Source organism: Equus przewalskii, chromosome 13 (assembly GCF_037783145.1).
Source record: "Equus przewalskii isolate Varuska chromosome 13, EquPr2, whole genome shotgun sequence".
NCBI classification, from domain to species: Eukaryota; Metazoa; Chordata; class Mammalia; order Perissodactyla; family Equidae; genus Equus; species Equus przewalskii.
Window position 1 is genome coordinate 38,626,821 of NC_091843.1, and position 22,073 is coordinate 38,648,893.

The window sequence follows — 22,073 nt, forward strand, 5'->3', positions numbered from 1 at the left end:
AATCCAAATACAGGTTCACATAAGTCCTGATGTCAGGGTCACAGTCAATTAACTTCTATAAGACTGGCCAGCCACCTCACTGAAGTCCTTTGTATTAATAAAAGCTACCTTGTAATAAATACTTAACATACCCTGAGCTCAGTGCTAACCACCTTTTGTTATATAAATTCATGTTATCTGTTCACTAACCCTATGACCTAGGTACAGCCAATCTCCTTAGTGTTGAGAAATCCAAGCTTGAGAGAGTTTAGCAGACCTGCTCAGCCCACAGAGCTGGTCAGTACCAGAGCAGGAAGTGAAACCAGCTCTGTGCAGCTATACACCTTTGGACATAACGTTCTGTAATGCTGCCTCCCACCCACAGGTGTCAGAGCACAGGGAACCTTCAGGGCAATCATCTCATTAGCTCTTCAACTCCATTACTCTCCCAAAGTACACTGGCTTCCTCTGTTCTTCGGGTCGACTGAAAGTCAACTGAATACTTTATTATAGATAATCTGATAAATATCTAGTGAGCAAAGAAGAAAAGGAATACTTTTGCCAAAAATTCTTTAAGTATGTGTTTATAAGAACATGAATCTTGGAAATAGGAAAGAGGCCCAATGAAGCTAATGTGTTTTGCATAAATATCATTATTCTTGTACCTTGGAGCAAAGCAATTATTGATTTATGCGTTGCCTAAAGAAATTGGTATGAAAACCATTTGCTTACTAAATGCAAACCTTAACTCACAAAAACCCAGCTGAAATAAAGATGGCACAGTGAAATAAGTCTGATGATAAATATCTCTGAAATGACCCAGGAGAAATAGAGGAAACCTCGCAGAGCTGTTCAAATTGTCCGGTTATCTGTGGGTGGTCCTCTGAGGCCTCATGCTCTGCTTTTTGCTTTGTTAGTTTGTCCTGTAGTGAGACATTATTAAACCAGGCAGGGGCAAACAGTAATCTTGGTGGGCTGCCTACAGAGCCAACGCATGTCAACCAGGAGGAAGAAGGAAAGCACATTAGACCTAGAAATAGCTTGGCAAGGCCAAGAGGAAAGACCGGAACGCTGATCATTCTCAGGGCTGGGCCCTTTGGCATTCACAAAACTCAATCCTGGCTCAGGACCTAGTTGAAACAATACAAGAAGAGCAGCCTTGCCACTGCCCAGCGTTTGCCCCGGCAGGTCTATAATTACTCACTTTCCTGAGGTTCAGTTGTGTTGTGTTTGTACCAGAACAACAGTCCAAAGCTAAGAAGGCCCTGAGTCCTAGGACTTCTCTGAATAGCACCACAGATCTGGGTCAGGTAAGGGAGGGGAGCTGGGAGTTGGGTTGGGGGTCAGATTTCTGCCAAATTCTTTGGGGACCCCCAGCTTTGAAAAACCCCCCTCTGGCCTTGCATTGCCATGCCGAGACCCCCTTTTCTTTGCTTTGTCTTTTTATACCAGCACGTCATACCTCTAGGGGCTGGCACTGTTGTCCCCCTCCTATGATCAGCCAAAGAGGAAGGCATGTAAGATGGGCTGACAGAATTTTCCAGCCCCTGTTCAAATCCATCATCTACTGGCGAGCAAATGTAGCCGGCTGATCACAGGGTTGGCAAAGGGATGCAGACTAAGAACTGATGCCCTGCATCCATCTGTAACAACCCTGGGAAGAATTCCCAAACAGCATCATTTATAAAAGAACCAGAAAATGACCCTTTCCTGACTTAGCCCACAGCTTGTCACAAAATCCATATGTGTCATTCCAAAAACCACTTTAATTTTGTACATTTTGTTTTCCTCCTTAATGATGCTGTTTGGATAATTTAGATTTTAGAAATATGATGAGTGCTTTAAACACTCTAAGGAAGCTTTATATGTATGTTTCTGTGGCTACTGTTATAAATAATGCTGTGTTAATCCTTATGGCTTTAAAAACATCTTTACTCCATTATGCTATTGATCAACATGGCCCAAGGAAGCAATCTGAATTCTACTGAGAAAAACCAGAATGGAATTTAACAAACTTCAATTCATTTTTCTTATGGATTGAGATATGAAACAGGTATTCTGTAAGACTTTTTTAGAAAGAATTGATTTTCAATTAGGCAGAATAGAAGAAAATAAGGGTGCTCTCCTCAGAATGCAAAGGATCAACCAAGTAAGAAAATTAAGCTCTAACTAACCTTAGCAAGTGGTTTAATCTAAGACGTAGTTTTTTCATCTGTAAAATTAAAATAGTAGTTGTAACTACATGAAGATTCAATTTAAAAAGAGGGTGCCTGTCACATATTAATCACTACTTAAATGCTCCCCATCATTATCACCATCGTCATTGTTATTGTTGCTACTTTTCACTTCAACCATTTGTAATTATAGACAACACTGAATCAAGGAAGATGGGAATGGTGTGCCATGGGAACACGCTTGGTTAAAAGGTTGGGACAATATGGCAAGACTCACATTCTGCAGGTGGACTGATGGGATCTTGTGACCACATATTGCACATCTAGTCTTGGAGAGGTGTTTGTAAACGTGTACCTCCAGTCACATATATGCCTATCTCTCAGGTAGCACATTGACAGGTAATGGGAAGTCAGACGAGTGACTGAACTGGGCCCTCTAGCCACCATATCTCTGGATGTCCACATCTCCAGACGAAGGAGTCTCAAGTGTCCTATTTTCACTGGGTACCAATGGATAGAAGAGCTTACTCTGGAAGACATAATTTATAAACAAGCACCAAAGTCTCTTGAAACTCTGTCTATTGTTACGTTGTGATCCAAGTTATTTTCCATTCAAGAGAAACTTTGGTCCTCTCACATACGGATTCTTATAAACTTTTTTCAAGTGCCGTTCATTCATCTTTCATTTATTGAGTTTTTTCTTTGTGTAAGGTAGAGAGATAATTGTTGGCCCTATAGACTTATGGTGATCAAGGGATGGTGTCAAGGATTCATTTAGGGGAGCAGGGGACACTTCATTACACTACTCCCTCAAAAGGGTTGTGGGGTACCCACTTTCAAAATCATTGGTTCCTCCTATGTCTATACATCCAGCTTCTTATGAATGTCCTGAGCCTAGATCCTGCATCCCTCCATTCTATGAGGTCCAATGAGGGTTAGGTGTTCTTATAAGACAGGCTTTCTAATTTCTCTAGTGGAATGTACTGGTGGGTATGGCACCTACTTATTGGGAATTGACAGCTTTTTGCAGGCAAGGCTTTGAAGGCCTGTCAGTTCACACAATATGACCAAGGGCATTGGTTGAATGAAAAAGAGTTGCATATAGCTTCCTGCCTCTAGATGTGTGGTGACATACAAGCCCACACATGGAGACTGTTGACTTCTTGAGAGATGGGAGCAGGATGTTGATATGAGAAGGACACAGCCTGGCATGGCCATTAAGCCAATCACAACTAACTGATATGATGACATCAATAGCTTCTTCATCCTTGAATGAAATGTTTGTGGACATCCTCAGGAAACAGAGACAAGGCTTGCCTTTTGCAAGGCTAATTTTTTGCATAAAACTATTTATCACACAGCTTGTAGAGCTGGAGGAGAGTGATTATTAAAAGGGAAAAGAGATTTTTAAAGATGTGAAGTGAAACTTACATTCATTTTTACAAGGGGTTGTCTGAGACACCAAATCCTTGTTTGGCAAGAACATATACCTGGGAGTCATCCTGTAAGGATGCTGATTAACGCCTTTCAGTTGAAGGATACTCATCACTATATGAGTTCAGTCACTCATGGCTCATGGAAATAATCTTTTAGAGAAACTAGAGCACTAAGGAGGGCAATTAAAAAGTCAGGTCTATCAGTACCGAACTTCTATGTGTTTGATAAAGTCACCTTGCTGGTGTTTTTAGTCATAAATTACCTTTTGCAAAGCCAGCCCTTTTCTTTGCTAAAAGAATGGCCACCGTAACTCAGAAATGGCTTCATGTAAGAGTGAATCTGATAGTTACAGGGTAATGCATAGAGAGCCCTTAGCACGAGGCCGGAACATAATGAGCATTTGATACATTGCAGGGAGTGGTGGTCTTATCATTATCATTGCCATTTCACGTGTGTCGGTCATGCCAACAGAGCCTCTATAAGTATTATGAGAATAAAGGATTTAATAGAAGAATTATTGTTTATACAAATAGTTATATGGGAAAGCAAAAATCTTGAAATGGGCATTGGAGAATCAGAGTTACTAGCCACATCCACCTGATGTACTGGTGAGGGGGGACAAGTCAGAGCTTGCAGGAAAAATGAGAAGCTGTGACAGCAGTCTCCTGGCTGTCAACACGGGACCACAAAGGTAGAGTTATTGGAGAGGTCTAGGAAACTCCTGCCTCTGTGGAGTCAGTTGCTCCTTTGTATTCACCACCTGCAGCCTGTGGCCAAGCCCCAGTGGGGTGCCTGAGGTTGCTGTTGGTTGGCAGAAACAGATGAACTGCATGAGCAACAGAAAGAAGGCAAGGGCTGGCTGAGGCTCGCCAGGCACTTCTGCGCTGGTTCGTCATCGTGCCTGACCACTCCACCTACGAGAGGGAGGCGTCTGCTTCACTTCCACTTCCCAAATCTCACACAAGTTCCGCCCTTGGCCCTAACTCAGAACCATACGGGGAAGCGAGTCCTGGGGAATGTTCCCTGCCTTCAACAGGAAAAGCAGTGCCACGTTAATAGAACAGTGTCTTAGAGTCCTGATGTCACACCAGGGCTCTGGAATCAGACTGTTCATTCTGAACATGGCCCTACCGCTTATCCACTCTATAACCTTGACAACTTTCTTAACTTTGAACAGCCTCAGTTCTTCATACGTAAAATGGAGGTAATAATAGAATCGATCTCATAAGGCTATTGGGAGGATTAAATTAAATAAGACACGTCAAAGGCTTTGTTCAGGCACAAAATAACAGCAAGAACAACAACAACAACATTATACCATTTGCTTTGTAATGACAAAAGTGTTAAGTCCAGCCTTCTACACTCCGTACTCCAGAAATTGGTCAGGACTGTACTGATTAATAGCTAGAGAAGTCCAGTCTGCTCCATATTCAGTCTTTGACAACATGCCATTCTCTGCAGGAGACTATATTTTATCCTATTCTTCTAAGCATGAGACCTAGCTAGTAAATTACACGAGGAAATGTGCTTGGATGCCAAGAAAACCCTCTGGGTTAGCTGTGTGCTCAGAGTGACATATGGAAGAAGTGGAGATGACACTCAATATGCTGTTTGACTTCAGAGATGCCTCAGAGAGACTGACTCACTGTCCAGCCAGACATGAGGAAACTGTTTTTAACATTGTGAGTTACTTCTACTTTGGATGATGTCTAGTCAATTTAATTCTCTTCAAACTAACAGCCATGTTTGAAAGTTTATTCTGTGTGTGTGTGTGTGTTCAGTAAGCTAGAATTTCCATTTAATGAACAACTTCTAAGTGTCAGGCACTATATTAGGCATTACCTATTTAATTAATATCATAATTTAAAATTAAAATTTAAAGTTATTTCAATATAAGTGATAAAGATGACATAGCTCTTGCCTTCAAGAAGCTCACAATCTAACAGATTGGGCCAGGAGATAGAGGCAAAATAAATATCATGGGGATTATGAGAAATATTTTATAAACAGTACAAACATGTTGCTGTGGGCCCCAGATATTCAAGTTGTCACACATCAGCCCACATGTTAACTCCCCAAAAAAGGCCTTTGCCCAAACTAAAGTAATCCACCTCCCTTTGTCACAGTACCTGTTTATTTTCCTCATAGCCGTTACCACAATTGTTGATTTTAAAAACCTTTCTCTTCACTGTTGTTTGCTTCAACTGAAAGATAAACTCCACAGGATGAGAGAATTTGTCTAGTTTGTTTGCTGCTAGTCCTTCAGGGACTAAGGCAATGCTTGTCACTTGAGAAATGCTCAATAAGTGTCTGTTAAAAGAATGAACATTTAGTTGATATGATCAGAGAAGACTTCAAAAAAACCTGAAATTTGAAGTGTGTCTTCCGAAAGGAAGGATTTCAACAGGCGGGATTTGGAGTTAGAATAGAGGGGTCATTATAGCGGAAAGGAACAGGGTGAATCCAGAGATGGATGTCTTAATTCTCAAGGAAACCGAAGCATTGGAAAATGCACACGTCTTTGGGTACGCATGTATGAATGCTAGTTTAAAGAAAATGTGGCCAAAGTGGGCTATGGTTGAAAGGACAGCTGAGTTTGATAGCAGGAACTCACTGGCCCTATAGACAGATCCATTCTCCTTGAGGGACTCACACAGGAGCCCTGACGGCACTAAGCTGCCACATGAGGTACGTGAGCTCTCTGATGGGAACAAACTCTTCCAGGTAGAATGGAACAATCCACTTCCTGCTTAGGACAGAGGCTGCTAATCCTCGCTGAATATGCAGTAACTCAGTATCTTTTGGGGACTCATATAACTAATTCTTGAGTCTAAAGGATCTGTTGCTTCCAGTCGTAGGCAATCAAGAATGGGAGCACTTTCTCTTTGGTCCCTCTCTCTGTCATCTATCTGCACAATGAGACGCAAAAGACCCCAAGACTGTGGAAGAGCAGGGTGGAAGAGGTCTGGGCCCCTGAGTCACTGCTGGAGAAGAGTCACTCAGGAAATCCCTGATCCACATCAGGCTGATGTAAGTGAGGGATAAGCCGTTGTTGCTGCAATCCTAAAGACGTGGGGGTGTTTTACTGCAGCCTAGACTAGACTAGTCATCCTGAACAATACATTCTTTAAAAAAAAAACTACTTTTGTCCTTTGTTTCTTTTTGGGGGACAGGAGGGGTTGGCAGCTCAGCCTTGATTAAATTTTCATATATAATAATATATGGGCAACCACTTAAACAATTTAGGCAATCAGACTAATGACCCTGCTTTAAACCTATCGTTTCCATTCAAACTTGGCACATCACAATATAATATTAGTAATATATAGCATTGATCTGATCACCATTTCCCATAATATTAGAGTCAGTAGACTTCTATTCAAAAAGCAAAGTTTAAAACACTTATTATTTTAAGGATTACAGAATCCTTAAAATTACAGATGTGGGTAAGGTCTGTCTAATTTCCCTACATTTTTGACTGGTTCTTCCTCCTATAATATCTATATTCACAGTTATTTTGGTTTCTGGTTAATGTAAACAATTCAATCCAACTGAATCAGGAAGTCTGATGGGAGGAGAGCAGTGAGGGGTGAGGTGGTACAGAAAGATTTATTAAAATTCAGGGTCCCTGCTACTCCAAGGGGAACTTCCATCAGAATGCCACGTGAAAAATGCCTTCTGGAGAACAGTTCCCCGAGACGCCTTGCATAGAGTGCTCCGGGGTATGCTGCAGATACAGAATGGGGCCTCTCACAGTCGTATGGTTTGGTGGCAACGTGAGCAATGTAGCAATAATCCAAAATATGTAATGAATTATATATGCCAACCTCCTCAAAATAAAAATGGATCAAATTAGACCACGGATTCTGAGTAGAACAAGCATTTCTTCAGAGGAAGACAGGGGCTGATCAATGCACAGACTGGAGCATCGCCTTCTGTAAATGGAATAACGTCCATCTCAGACCCTCTGGTGCATTTCAGCTGTGTGCCTTTGCATTCAGTTCAATGCGGTTTCCAAATAATTGGAAATTATTCTAGATATTGGTTCAATAATTGCATAAGCGTTTAAGCTTGAATTTAGAGAGAAATTAGATGAATATAAAAATTTATATTCACTTAAGCCTCAATTACTCTCCTCAGATTTTAATAAGCAAAGCTCCAGCTCTCAGGGTCTAAAGTTCCTTCTGCTATTTTTCAGTGAATGTGTCATCCACATTCGCTAATGAAAACTTAGACAAAATAGAAAAGAAAATTCATGGGAAAGAAAAGTCTCTCAGGATCCTGCCATCCAAAGCTACGTACTGAACATTTTTCTGCATATTTTACAGAATTAAGGTTAAATAAAAAAACACTATTGTGAATAAAATTTGTAAGTTGCGTTTTTCTTTTTACAATATGTACTGTGATTCCCTCAAATCATTAAGACCCTTTTGAAAATGTTTTTAAAGCCTGCATTATATTCCACACTCTAACTGCATCAGCACTTATTTAATCTTACCCATCCTTATTACTGCATATTTAGATTATTTTAAAAAGTATAGCTCATTCACTCATAAATACTTTGTTATATGCCATCATGTTTATACACTAATGTATTTTCTGTTTTAAATTACTAATCTAGGATAACCTAGTTCCTAGAAGTGGAACATTGGGTCAGAGGATATAGTCCTTTTTTGAAATATACTTTTAGCCATACCAATATATTTCTTAATATAAACGCAATTGTGGAAAATTATAATAACTCATGCTCCGTCTACCAGAAGATAATCACTGCTAATGTGTTTGCCTTTTTTACTGAAACATATATTTCTTTTCATGTGCAAATACAAACTCAAATATCAATGGAATTATGACTAGGTGATTACCTTTTATATTAAAATGTCCTGGTGACCCTCTTGTCCTAGCCTCCAGAATTCCCAAGGTTGAGGCAGGTAGGGGGAAATTGAACGTCTAGTCCTAAGGACAGGCCTGGTTTGCATATGAAGGAAAGGGGAGAGGACAAGCGGACCATGCTGGCTGTGTTTAAAGCAACCAGCTTTGAGCCAGCACCTTGCTCACTCCTCCATATTCAACATTCTTCTCTCAGAGCCTCGTTAGAAAGGGTCTGTCACTTCACTTCCAAATGTATTCTGCCCGGCAGGACTGGCTCCTCTCCAGACACCATCAACTTCACAGAAATCAATGTGGTGGTGGTTGCCCATTCCAAGAATAATCACTTTAAAGACTCCTTGAATATATAAAATCAATAACAGAGCAACTCGTTGCAATCCATATAATTAAATCATTCCCAAGTACCCTCATTTTTTTTCTGAACAATTGTGATAGGAGTCTGAGCTGACAGAGTCTCCACAAGCTACCTCATCTGAGCTTCAGAAGGGCCAGGGTTTGATTCAGACTCATCTTGTTCCTGTGGTAGTCAAGGCTTCTGACCTCAGACAACAAAGCCACACCAGCAGATACATAAGGAGAGAGGCTGGGTGGGAAAACAAACACTCCTACTCTTGTGAGAGCGGCTGACCATGTGTTTGGTGGGTAATTAGTCACATCAAAGTCAGTCACTGACCCTCGTCTTTAACAGCAGACAGTGGTGGGTGCTCACTCAAGGGATGTGACTGGTGGCAGGCTAACCTGTCAGCCAGGGGTTGGAATACATCCTTGGCATTTCCTCCAATGTGTGACGTGCTGAGGTGAGGCATGGATGAATTAAAATATAACGTCTTTGGTGTAAGCAGTGGTGGGAAGGAGCGCAAATGCAAGCAGGAAAGAAACAAGAGCATGACTTCCACTGTCAGAAATATAGCAGCCAATGGAGCAGTATGGAACCGGATAGGATATGCTGAGGGAAGAGAGTGGAATGGGGCTAATTAGGGAAAGCTTCATGGAGAAGTAAGTCTTTACGGAGTTGTGGGGGCCCAGGGCAGGCCACCCCAAAATATCCCACAATAGCATGTTGATTATTTTGAATTAAAGTTACTTGAGAAGTAAAAAGGGCATTCTGACCCTCCTGTCTCTGTTCCCCATAAAAGCAGGAAATACATCTCCCGTGCGAAGGGAGCTCTCCCCACAGCCTTATCACCAGAGCTGGGGATTTAGGCGGAGAAGCCTGCGTGAACAAACCTGGCTAATTTACCACCTCAAGCCTAAACTCTGCCTAAATTCCTCACTAACCACATATCTCAAATCTAAGTTTCTTTGTCCTGTCACTCTCACAAACTTATGTTTTTGTCTAAAAGATTTATAATCCCTGCTTTGTTCACTCTCTGAGCACCATTTCTTTGTGGTCTCCAGTATGTGCGTATTATACTGGGTTTTTCTCTTGTTAATCTAGCCTTGTGTTGATTTTATTATTAGTATAGCCATAAGAACACAAGAAGGGAAGGAAGGGGATTTTCCCCCGTCCTGACAGAGTATTCAGAAATAAAGATGAAGAGAAGTTCTGCTTCTGATAATAGGAGATTAAATATTTCAGACCAACCTCCCAACTGAGAACAACCAGACAGTGTGAGTGTGTCAGGATGTGTGCTAGCCTCTAGTGTCCTAGAAGATCATCATACGTTTCAAAATTAAAAGACATGGCTCCATATAAATGATGGGTCCATAAGGAAATTTGAAAATATTTGAACCAAATAATAAAAAAGATAAATAATTGGAACAGAATTGGAACATGGAGCTAAATGTGTCCTTAGAGAGACATTATGACCTGAAATACATAGAAGTACAAAAAAAGAAAGAGATAAATTCAATGATCTAGGCATTAACATAAGGCATTTTCAAAAATTTAGAAAAAGAAAAGCAAATTGAATCCAAAGTAAAAGGAAGCAAACAATAAACATAGCAGCAGAAATCAACAAAATAGAGAGAAAAAGGTGGTTTTATAAAAAGACGAATAAATTAGATAAACCATGAGGCATGAGATGAGGCATATAAGGTTAAAAAAAATGAAGAGCAGACATACTGACATCAGGACTGAAAAAACCACAAGATAAGGACATTATAAACAAATGTATGCAAATAAATTTGAAAGTTTAGATGAAATAGTCAAATTCCTAGAAAAACAAAAATTTCAAAACCGATGGAAGAAGAAATAGGAATATGAATTCTCCTATAACTATTAATGAAATTTAATCCATAATTAAAGATTTGGCCTCCGTTGTTCTGCCACCAAAATGTAGATTCAGGTGGCTCCTCATGTAAATTTTACCAAACATTTAAGGAAGTAATAAAATTATTTTTAGAACAACTCTTACTGATGATAAAAAAAAAAATGAAGAAACACTTCCCACCTCATTTAAGGAGGCTAGAATAACTCAAGAACACAGCTGCAAAAATTCTAAACAGAATATTGGCCAACCAAATACAGCAACACAAGAAAAGGATAATATCACATTTATTCCAGGAATGTAAGGTTGATTTAACATTCGGAATAGATCAATATATTTTACCCCTTTCACAAAAAAAGTAAAAAATCATGTGATCATTTTTGTAAATGTAGTAAAAGATTTGCTAAAATCCAATATCTATTGATAATAAAAATGCTTAGCAAAATAGAAATAGAAGGAAACTTTCTAAATATCACACTGAGTATTTATATACTTAGTGGTAAAACGTTGAAAGCTTTCCCTCTAAGACTGAGAATGAGGCAATGATATTTGTTATAACTACATCTATTTCACTTTATAAAGAAAGTCTGTGTAACAAGGCAGGAAAAAATATGACTGTGTAAGGATTGGAAAGGAAGAAGTAAAACTGTCATTTGTCATATAGGTATGATTTTGTACACAGAAACTTGAGAGGAAGATGCAGAAAGTTTATTAAGATTAATAAGTCAATTAGCAAGGTTGTTGGATACAAGGTCAATATGTAAAAGTCAATTATGGGGCTTACTGCTTAATTTCTGCCTCACGCCCCTCCCTGCAGGTGGGCTAGACTCAATGACTTACATCTAAAGTACAGAGGGAAAGGGGACAACAGTAACTTTGTGGTGGAGACACCTGGCAACACTACCTTAACCGAGTGATGAGGGTTAACTTCACCAGTGTTGTCACATGGATGTCTTGTGTCCCCTGATAGGTGACTTCGCCTCTGCGTATTCTTTCAAAAAACCCATAACACCTGTCTAATAATGAGAAAAACATCAGAAAAATTCAGATGGGGGGACTTCTACAGGGTCCTTGGCTAGTAACCCTCAAGATTGTCAAGGTCATGAAAAACAAGGAAAGCCTAAGAAACTGACACAGACCCCAGGAGACTAAGGAGACGTAACAACTGAGCGCAATGTGCTTCCTTGGATTTGATCCTATAACAGCAAGAGGGCGTTAATGGAAAAACTAATAAAATCCAAATAAAGTCTAATTCAGTTAATAGTAATGCAAACAAAGCCTGCACTCCCAATCAAGAATCTCCATAGAAGGAAAGACGACATTCATCAAGGCCAACCCTCCACCTAAAGTTTGATCCCCTTGACATAATCACTGAGAGGTTCTCTAACCTCAATTTGCCTTCTCACAATGACTAGAAGGTCACTGCCTATAAGCAGCTGGTCGTTAGGAAGTTCTTCCCTAGATTTTCCTAAAGACTTTCGATTATGGGTTCTTGTTCTGCCCTCTTGGTGCCGAGGAGATAACACCAATTCCCTGCAACCTCCTGGAAAGCTTTCTTCCCCAAGACTTCCCCTGCTTCTCCCTCACAGTTATTCCCATTGCTGACAGCTTGAGAGCCTTGGGATCTTGGAATGTATAATGGACCAGAGTGAGTGTTAGATGCATCCTTTATTGGGACAGCTGCCAGGGTCACTCAAGTGACCCGGCATGTCTAAGAATGCATATGTAATTTGAACTGCTTTCTCTTTACCCTGAAAGCTTGTAAGCACCTTGTGTGGCTGTCAGACAGGAAATACTGACTTATTTTTAATATCAGCCTGAACAAAGCATAATTTGGAAAGGAAGTTCGATTTCAGGATTGTTGGTTTTATCTTTAACTTACCCTTACTCTTAATGTCTTAAAAGGAATTTTTAGAAGTAACAACAGTATATGTCTTAAGCAAAAATGATTTGGTGATAAGATGCTAAAATTAACACCTTACAAGTAGTGGTCTTGAAATTAACATGGATCTTGAATATGTAATATGCAACTTATGAAATTAACATATGTAAAAATGTAACAAAATTAACATACATCTTAATATGAATATATAGTATCTTGAACTGACTGAATGAAAACTTCATTGAAATAAGTATTCTATGAGGGATATGCCCATTCTGCGTGAGCTTGAAATTATCAGAGCAGCAATTGGAAGGGGTCCTTAGAGATAACCCGGTCTAATCATCTCCTTATAGAGGTGAGACCTAGTATTCAAAAAGTGGAAGGAATTTGCCCAGGGTCACACAATAAGTTATTAATATATCTGGACAGAACACATTTCCTGCTATTCCCAGTCCAGGGCCTATTCTGAGTGGTCTCTACATACAGTAGAAAGTACTAGCTCTTAATTATCTGTAAATAATTGGGCACTGCCAGAAATCACAAAGGAAAAATTCCCTCCCATCCTAATCCTTTTCCTTTGCTTCTTGGGATTGCTTCCTTTTTGCCCACAGGCTTTTTTCTAGGTCTCATAAATCAAACAAACAAAACTAAAAAATAAAAACTAAGAAACAAAACTTTAAGCATTGTTATAGTAGTTACCATTGAATGAGTGCCTCCTATGGGCCATTTGGTGTACAATTTTATATAATTCTCCCAACAAATCTTCAGGTAGGTATTGTTTCATCCTTTTTATATGGATACCTGTGATTTAAGAACATAGATGTCCAGAGTCAGATAATTCCAAGTCTGAATTCCTGCTTAAGCAAGTTACTTGCCACTCTCAGCCTCAGTTTTCTCATCTGTACAATGGAGGGACACTTGGTCTATAATGTGCCAGGTGGCACAACTCCTGGCACAGAGCATCTAATTAATGTGTTTATAGAGAAATGGAAAATCCAAGGAAAAATTAACTAGGTTGTTTAAAATCATATAGAGTTGGGATTTGAGGCCAAGCTGGTCTGACATTAGTCTATACTATATGCATACATGCATGTACACACACACACATACACGCATGCACACGCAGTAAAATGGAGACTTTTTATCATGTAAAATAAGCCCAGAGTTAACAGTCGAGACTGCTATGATGACATTATGATGCCTTCTATGACCCAGTCTCCTTCTATTTTTCTGCTTTGTCTCCTTGGTGCTTGATCCCATCCTCAAGGTATCCTCATGGTCACAAAATGGTGGCTGTACCATCAGCATGTTCAAAAAAGGCAAAAGGAGGAAGGAGTAAAGGGGTAGAATAAAAGATGTCCCTTAGATGTCTTCTTAATATTTGAATTGAACTATACCACCTGTCAATGTGCATTATGCCAGGTACTAAGACATTCTCAGTTACAAAAGCAAAAGCTTAATAGGGAAGTTTTCTCCACCCAGGGCTATTTTTACTGGTGTGTAGTATTATGTCTAATGGAAAGAAGAAACTAGGAGGCGAGAATAAGTTTTCTTAGATCATACTGCCCCACTGAGTAGGACAGTCTTTCTCCCATATCTGTTTCCCTACCAGTGGAATGAGGAAGTTGAGTGAGATGATCTTTCTACGCCCTGTGCTGTATACTTCTCTATGCCAACATTCCTGGCATCCTCAGGAGGAGGAAGACTGGAGCCTTCCCGTTAACCAGCTGGCTACCTCAGCATAGAGCAGAACATCATTGCCAGTCATACAATTGTTCATTGGCTCCCACAGTGCATTGAAGGCCCACATCCTACTCTGAGCAATGGTGTAAGAGAGGCAAAGTTTTCCCTGGAGTCCTTCTATACTCTTCTCTGCATTTCTTTTCTTCTCCACGTGACTCCAAGGCCCCCACTTTATTGCTAGCAGCCAGTGGCGTGCAAGCTCTGGGATGCTCATGCTCCAGACACTGAGCATTCCTACAATTTTCCAATCATTTTTCTATTCCCCACCATTGCCCCTTGCCCCCAGCTCTCTGATAGGACCAATCTAATGAATTACTCATCCTGTGGTATTAACAACTGGCTGTGGGTCACAAGGAAAAGGGAAGGCAAAATGACATTTTAAAATACTCTACTAATTGCCTGCCATTGCATCCTGCCACCTTTCTACACAATGTCATATGAGATTTGTGGCAATATCTCCACTCTATGGATGAGGACACTGAGTCTTAGAGAAGGGAGGGGAGATCACAGGGCTAGTGTGGTGCCAGAGTCAGGATACCAACGGAGGTTCATCTGACTCCCAATTCATGAAATATTTGCAATTTAATTTCAGGAAATATTTGTATTTTATTAAGCTCTCCCAATGGTAGACACAATGGTAGAATTTCTGACTCTGTCTTAAGCTTAAAGTATGTAACATTTTGTGCACGGGCCATTTTCTTGCACCTCAAGGTCATCCTTTGTCTGCTCTGTGCTCTATTCTGATATTTGGTGGCAACAGATTAGCCTCATTTATTTTGGAGAGTGCCACTGAGCTTTGCTGCTCTGTGTGTCTCTTCTCTCTCTTCTTACCTGCTGATGCCAATCAGGGAATGCCCAAGACCTCTTTGGCAGCTGGCATGGTGGCCTCATTGTCACTTCTGAATTCTAAACAGGACATTTGCTCCCACCACACAGGTCCAGATGCCTCAAGCTGGCTTCTGGAAAATGCTGTCATCTCTGTGCTGTGATGGCCGCTGCATAACTCACCTAAATTCATTACCCCTTGAAAAGGGTCTCTTTTTATCCTTCTGCAGAAAGACGGAGTGAAAACTAGTTCCCTGACAAAGAGATATGAAGAAATGTACCAAGAAAGAAGTTCAAAGAGAAAGAATGCACCAATAGCACTGAAGAAAAAGATGAATGTGACACCTGGAAACACATTTTTCACCAGCAGTATTGTCATTACAATCTGAAGAATAACCAAATGAAAGATGCCTGGCTGCCAAAGACAGCTAATTACAGAGAAATATTAGCTTAGTTCAGGTCTCTGAAATGTGTTCAGCAGAACACTATTCTAAAAAGATGATTACAAGGTCTTCTGCAGGAAAAATAGTCTTCAGTCAAAACAATTTGGAAAAACCTAAGTTAAACAGGTTAAACAAAATTAAATGGATTTCTTTACTTCTTTATTGAAGATTTCTCAGTCTTTAATATGTTAATGAACATTATGAAGTTCTAAGAGGGGAACTACAGAATGCACAATTTTCCAGACTTCACAACCTTCCTTGACCTTCACAAAGTAGGTCCCACCTGTTACTCTCTCTCACCAAACCAAAATTCTCTTCCCCAGACTGTATCACAATTTGTAATGTTAGGTTTATTTCTTGGTTTACTGGATTATGGGTCTTCCTCATTGGACTCTGTGACCTCTCAGGGCGCTGGGTCCAGGTCGGCCTCATTTACCACAGTATCCCCGGCATCTAGTGCTGGGTCTGACACACAGAAGATGCTGCATAAACATTAGTTGATAGCTGTTTTTTTTCTTTTTATGCTTATATTGAGTGCTCACTATGTGCTGGACAGTTTGCCAATTGCTTTATGTGGACAACATCATTTAATCTTCACATCAACCCTACGGTGTAGCTTCCATTACTGTCCCCTTTGTACAGATGAGGAGACCAAGGCTCAGAGAATTCAAGTAACTTGCTCAAGATCACATAAGTAGTAAGTAGTGGAGACATTATTTGAACCCAGACTTTCTGGTACGAGAGCCAGCATTATCATATTAAATGAATGTATCAGGTCTCTGTCCAATCCCAGAAGGGAGGCAAAACTAAAGGATTATGGTAAGTCTTGGCTCAGAAGCCAGCCAGGGTCCTTTGAATTACAAGGGGATGGTCTGGGAGTTCTTACTGAGTCCTTACTATGTGGTAGGCCCCATTTACACATGTCCACTCATTTGATCCTCTCTGATACACTTCAAACATCAGATAATATCTCCTTCCGAGAACCAAAGCAAGGCTCAGAGAAGCTAAGGGACCTTCCCAGGGTCACTGGGCCAGTAAGCGGCAGAACAGAGGTTTGTCTGATTCCAAAGCTCCTGTTTTGGGTACACCCACCCAGGGAAGGTGGCCCAGCTGGAGTCCGGAGAGCACAGAGGCCTGTAGGGAGTTCTTGGAGCAAGAGCCGTCGCTCCCAGATTCCTCCTTCTTCTGTTGCCCACCGTGGCCTCATTCCAGAAAGCCATGTGGCATCAACACTTCAGCCCTGAGGTTGCCCAGATTCTGATCAAGGCTCAGAGAGGCTCCACTCCTCATCTCACTTTGTTACTCAGCTCACCCAGCCTTTCTGATCTGGTTAATCATGTGGACTCTAGAGCCTGAGTTCACACCCAGTTTCGCCATCTGTTAACCCTATGGCCTTAAGTATTTCACCTCTTTGAGCCTGACACCCAATAACAGGTCCAACTTCCTAGACTGTTGGGACAATTAATTGAAATGACTCCTGTAAAGTATTTTAGCTCACCGCCAGGAACATTTTAGATATTTATTATGTGATAGTTGTTATTAATAAAATAGTTAATAAGCCCTCATGATCCATACTGGTGACCCTGAACAGGCTATGGAACCTCAATACCTCATGTTCTGAGCTGGGGGTGCAAGGACATATGAGTAAACACAGCTCTTGGCATACAGATGGTGCTCAGTAAATGTTTGTTGAGTTAACTTGGCTTCTACCCCAATAACAGCAAAAATGTAAAGGTAGGAGGAGGTGGATAGGATCGTGGCACATCCAGAGCAGTGTGGAGCAGCTGCACAATGGCACAGCGACTTCTCTTCCCTTTTTTGCTATGGAAATCTTAAGGACTCTGGCTGACATGCAGGCTCCAGTGGGTCTGAGTGGCAGCTTTTGGAGTCCTTTTTCAGGAAAGCTCTGCTGTCTCCAGGAGACAGGTGTTTACTTGGCTGTTCCAAGTGGGATGCACAAGGTCGAAGGCTTCTCAGGCAGTGGATCAGCTCATTTGGTTTTGCCACCTTTGTGGGTTGTCTCCAATTATTGTATGAGGCAACCTTCTGTCAAATAGTAAACTCAAGACCCCATTTTTCAAGTAAATGCCACACCTGGGACCGGAGTGATTGTCTGCTTGTTCAGAGATGGACTAATAAGTGGTCCCTGCACTCAGCACTTACTGTGTGCCTGGCTGCCTGCTAAACCATCCCACATGTTACCTCATTTAAACCTCTCAGTATTCCAGGAGGCATGTCCACTTTACAGTGAAGTGGATGACGCCCAGAGGGATTAGATAATTTTCCCCGGTCACATCACTCCTGAGGGGTAGAGCTCTCTGACACCAAAGCCTGCCTCTTATACATTCTGCAACTCACTTCCCACCATAAATTCTCTCTCTCCACAGAGATGGAGTATCTGGCCAGCTCTCAGGAATCTTGGGTTCTAGTCCTGACACAGCCTCTAATTTGTGTATCCCTGATTGGCCTATCAGTGAATTAATAGAGATACTGACAATAATAATCATTCATTGAGCCATCACCAGACATCCCACGGAAAACTTTACATGTTACCTCATTTAATCTTCATAACCATGCTTTAAGGCAGAGTTAATAATTCCCCTCATTTTACAGAAAGAAAAGGAGGCCCACAGGGAGGAAGTGAATACTCAGTTTTATAGACTATAAGTCGCTGGACCAGGAGCCAACATGGAGTCTGTCTGACGCCAGAGCCTGGCATCTCAAGACTTCTATATCTAGCCTCCCAACCCTAGCCCAGGAGGGGTGGCACTGTAGTTGCTAAGGCTCCTTCCAGGTCAGTCTTTGGGATTCTAAAGCAGGCATGGTACCCAGGCAGTGCCCAGGTAGCCAAGACCCTGGTCCTCTGGACAGTGAAATCACTCCAGGGCCCACCCCTTATCTCAGCCTGTCCTTCTGGTGCTCAGCCCCTGTGCTTTTGCTCACACTCAGCCTCTACCTGCCTCACTCTGCTTCTTTACAGTATCTGAGCTCCCTTCCTTCAAGCCTTGAATCACGTCTCACTTCCCCTGGCCATCTCAGAGATTCTTGGGGATGTCTTTTCTTTTCACTCACATGACACAATCTTAGGTGACTGTGAATTGCTTCTAGACTCTCAGCCCCTAGCCTTGGACGTGGCAGGTGAATAGTGAGTCATGGGATGAAGACTCCACATGCATATTCCACACAAGCGCCTGCAGCCTGCATGCACCTACACATCCTTGGCGCACGTGTGGTGTGGTAGTACACATCTCAGGGTTGTATTTTCAAACAAATCTCAATTCATGGTTTCCAAACTCAGTTTCTTTTTGTAATTTTCTTCATCTTCCACTCCCTCTTCTATTGCCTTTGAGGTAATTGAGGTCCCTGTGGTCCCACAAAACCAGGGTGGTAAATGGCACTGGCAGAAGTTGAAGAACAAAGCAATGCAAACTGAGCTTCTCCATTCCAGGTTCTCAAACTCAGTGCAAGGGTAGGCAGAATGCTTCACTTTGGCACAGCTAATAATGGTGCCCTGTCACTCCTTCTTTACCAGAAGTCCTTTCAGCCTCTTCCAAAGAAGCCACACAGAGATGGAGACATGGAGAGGACTGTCAAGGACTGAATGGAGGGACGTGGGGTCTGCTGCCCCATTGGCACCCCTGCCCTCCAAGGACATGTGCTCATCTGGACAATTGTTGTTGAGAAATATCACATAGTTTCAGCTCTGCGATGAGGCCGCTGAGGAATGAAGTCATGTACCTAGGGTAGAGTCTCATATGATTGCTTAACGTTAATCAGAGATTCCCACTCTTCACCCAGCCAGGCCTGCCCTGTCATAGGACATCAGCAGATATCACAGACACCTAACAGATTGTGGAATCCAAGTGCAGAGGGACCTTGGCAAAGGAAATTCAGAAAAAGCATCACGCCCTGGGTGTGTAATGGTCAGAAGCCTTTGTCACCCACTGGAATTCAAAGCTGTGAGGGCAGGGTACAGAGTGATCCCCCGCCCCATATAAACCTTCTGAGAAATCAATAATGGACACACTAAGGGTACTGAGGAGGTGTTCTTGGTGTTAATGATTTATTAGGTCTGGGAATCTGAGCTGGGTAGGGAGTCCCATAACAAGATGTAGACTAATGGGTTTAATCAATTCAATTCAATTCAACAACCAACATAGCTTGAGTCCCTGTGCTAGGTAGTAGGTAGGAATGCAGAATTACAAGAGAGTGCTGTCATACGGAGGGTCACAACGAAGGTCTCTGAATCTACTGATGGAGCATGGAAGGGTGGGAGGTGCAGACTTTAAGAAAGAGACAGGGAATTCAGACCTGCTCCTCTTGCACCGTGAGACTGGGTGGGGATTCCTTTGGATGTGACTGGATTCCATAATGACCTGTGGTGGCTCCTTGAAACTGCAAAGTAGTTCTCAGAATAACATCCATTTGTTTTTGTTTTTCATTTAACACTGTTCTATCTGCTGGGTGCCTCCCCCAGTCTATGCTCTCTGCTGCCCAAGGCCGCCTTTACCAGGTCTAAGAAGGTCTGAAGAGATTTGACCGACCTGCTCAGGAGACGCGGCAGCCTCCTGAGGGGCCCTGAGGCTCACACAGAGGCTGTGGCAAGATCCTCTTCTCTTGCTGTCACTCTGCCTACCTCAACAGCCCACGCTCTTGAAGGGGCTGCTCTTTCATGTCTGTCTCATGGATGGAAAGTTTCGTGTTAATGTGGTTCAGTAATGATCGGAAATGAGAGAGATTTCCCCAAAAGTACCCCAGCCTGGTGGAGGCCCCTTGTCACTTTGGATTTCTTTTTCTTACGGTTTTAGGGAAGAAGCCCGCCGGTCTATTTTCACCTTCATCCAAATGTTCAACTTTTATGATAAATAGGCCTGAACATGACAATATTTTCCTTTCTCACTATGGGATCAAAATTTCTGCATGCTCCCCACACAACGCCTTAGTGAGAGGCTGTGAAATGTTTTATATCGTTCCACCCAGCACACATTATACTGAGGAATGAGGGCGGTGCACCAGAATCCCGCCTGTTGTTCAAGAGCCCAAATCGCACACCCTACATGAACCTACCTCTGATGTACGTCAGGAAGGACCTTACAAAGAGACCATGAGCCACTTGCAGGCAGGACTGCAATGTGCCCACACCTCCGCTTTCCTCTGTGGGACTTAGTGCTTATCCTTTAAAATAAGAAAGCACGTACAGGCCTGGGGTAAACCCCCGCTGTACCGATCACTGGCTGTATGTTCCCAGGAAAGTGAACTAACCTCTCGAAGCCTCTGCATGTTCATCTGCAGAACGGAGATGATAATCATAATTACCTTGTAGGGTTGTTTTCAAGGTCAAATTTGATCATGTATAAACAGTGCTGGGAGCCCCATCTGCCAATGCCTAATACATGGTAGCTGTCAGACGTGAAGACACAAAGATAACCGAGTCACAGTGAGGGCTATTCACAGCTGTCACCTCTCCTTGACTCTTCTCAGACAATCTCATTACACCGAGCTCAGAATCTCCTTTTGGCCTCCTACTAAAACACGGGGGAAGCTGTGCTGGAAAAAGGCTCCATGGAGGAGAGTGATGTCACTTGGGTGATGGTGAAAAGACCATTTGAGAAGCCCCGGACATAGGCTGGGTCTTTCAACTTGCCTGGCTGGGTCTTGAAGCCATTCCTAAGTGGAGCTGAGCTGCTCTGTGGATCTGTGATCTGGCAGGTGTCCATGGGCAGTGCAGCCAGGGAGAAGGCCAAGAGCTTCCCAGAACATGAAAACCTTCCAATCTGGCTGGGCTGTCAGCAACGCTCCCTCAGCCATCCTAACCATGCCCTGGGGTTTCTGCTAATTCTCTACTCAGCTAGGCTCCGGTGAGAAGTGGGAGGGGCATGGGAGTGTCTCCTGCATTCTTAATAAGAAGGCACTTTCTGTTCTTTTTTGAAAGAATTTTCAAGGAGATTTTAGGGGTTCTCAGATGAGCAAGATTCCAGGTTCCTTCTTCCTGCCTTTGACTGATGTACACCACCTTCCCTGGTGTTTTTGTTTGTTTGGGTTTTTTTCTTTTTCCTGGCTGTGGTCTCCTTAGTCTGTCTTGCTGAGTGAAATATTAGAAGAGGAAATATTTGGAGAGAAATTCTCTACTCAAAAAAGAAAATGGCGGAAATGCATTTCTTATGTGCCACAAAGCTAAAGGAAAATTTTATTTACCAATACACACATATATACATATATATGTATATATAGTGGGACAGGGTTTCAACTTTCTCTATAGGCAAAGTCTATTTGCCTGCCACGTCTGTCAAACAGGAGCTAAGAAATGCGGGCAAACAAGAGCAGAAGGGAAGCAGAAAGGGAAAATAAAATTCGCTGAATGCCTATTATGTGCTAGGAATAGGTCAACGGTTTTCATATATTATTATGCCCCCAACAACCCCATAAACTAGATAGCATTACTGTCCCCACTTCACGGATGTGGAGATTGAGACTATCCCCAAATCACGTA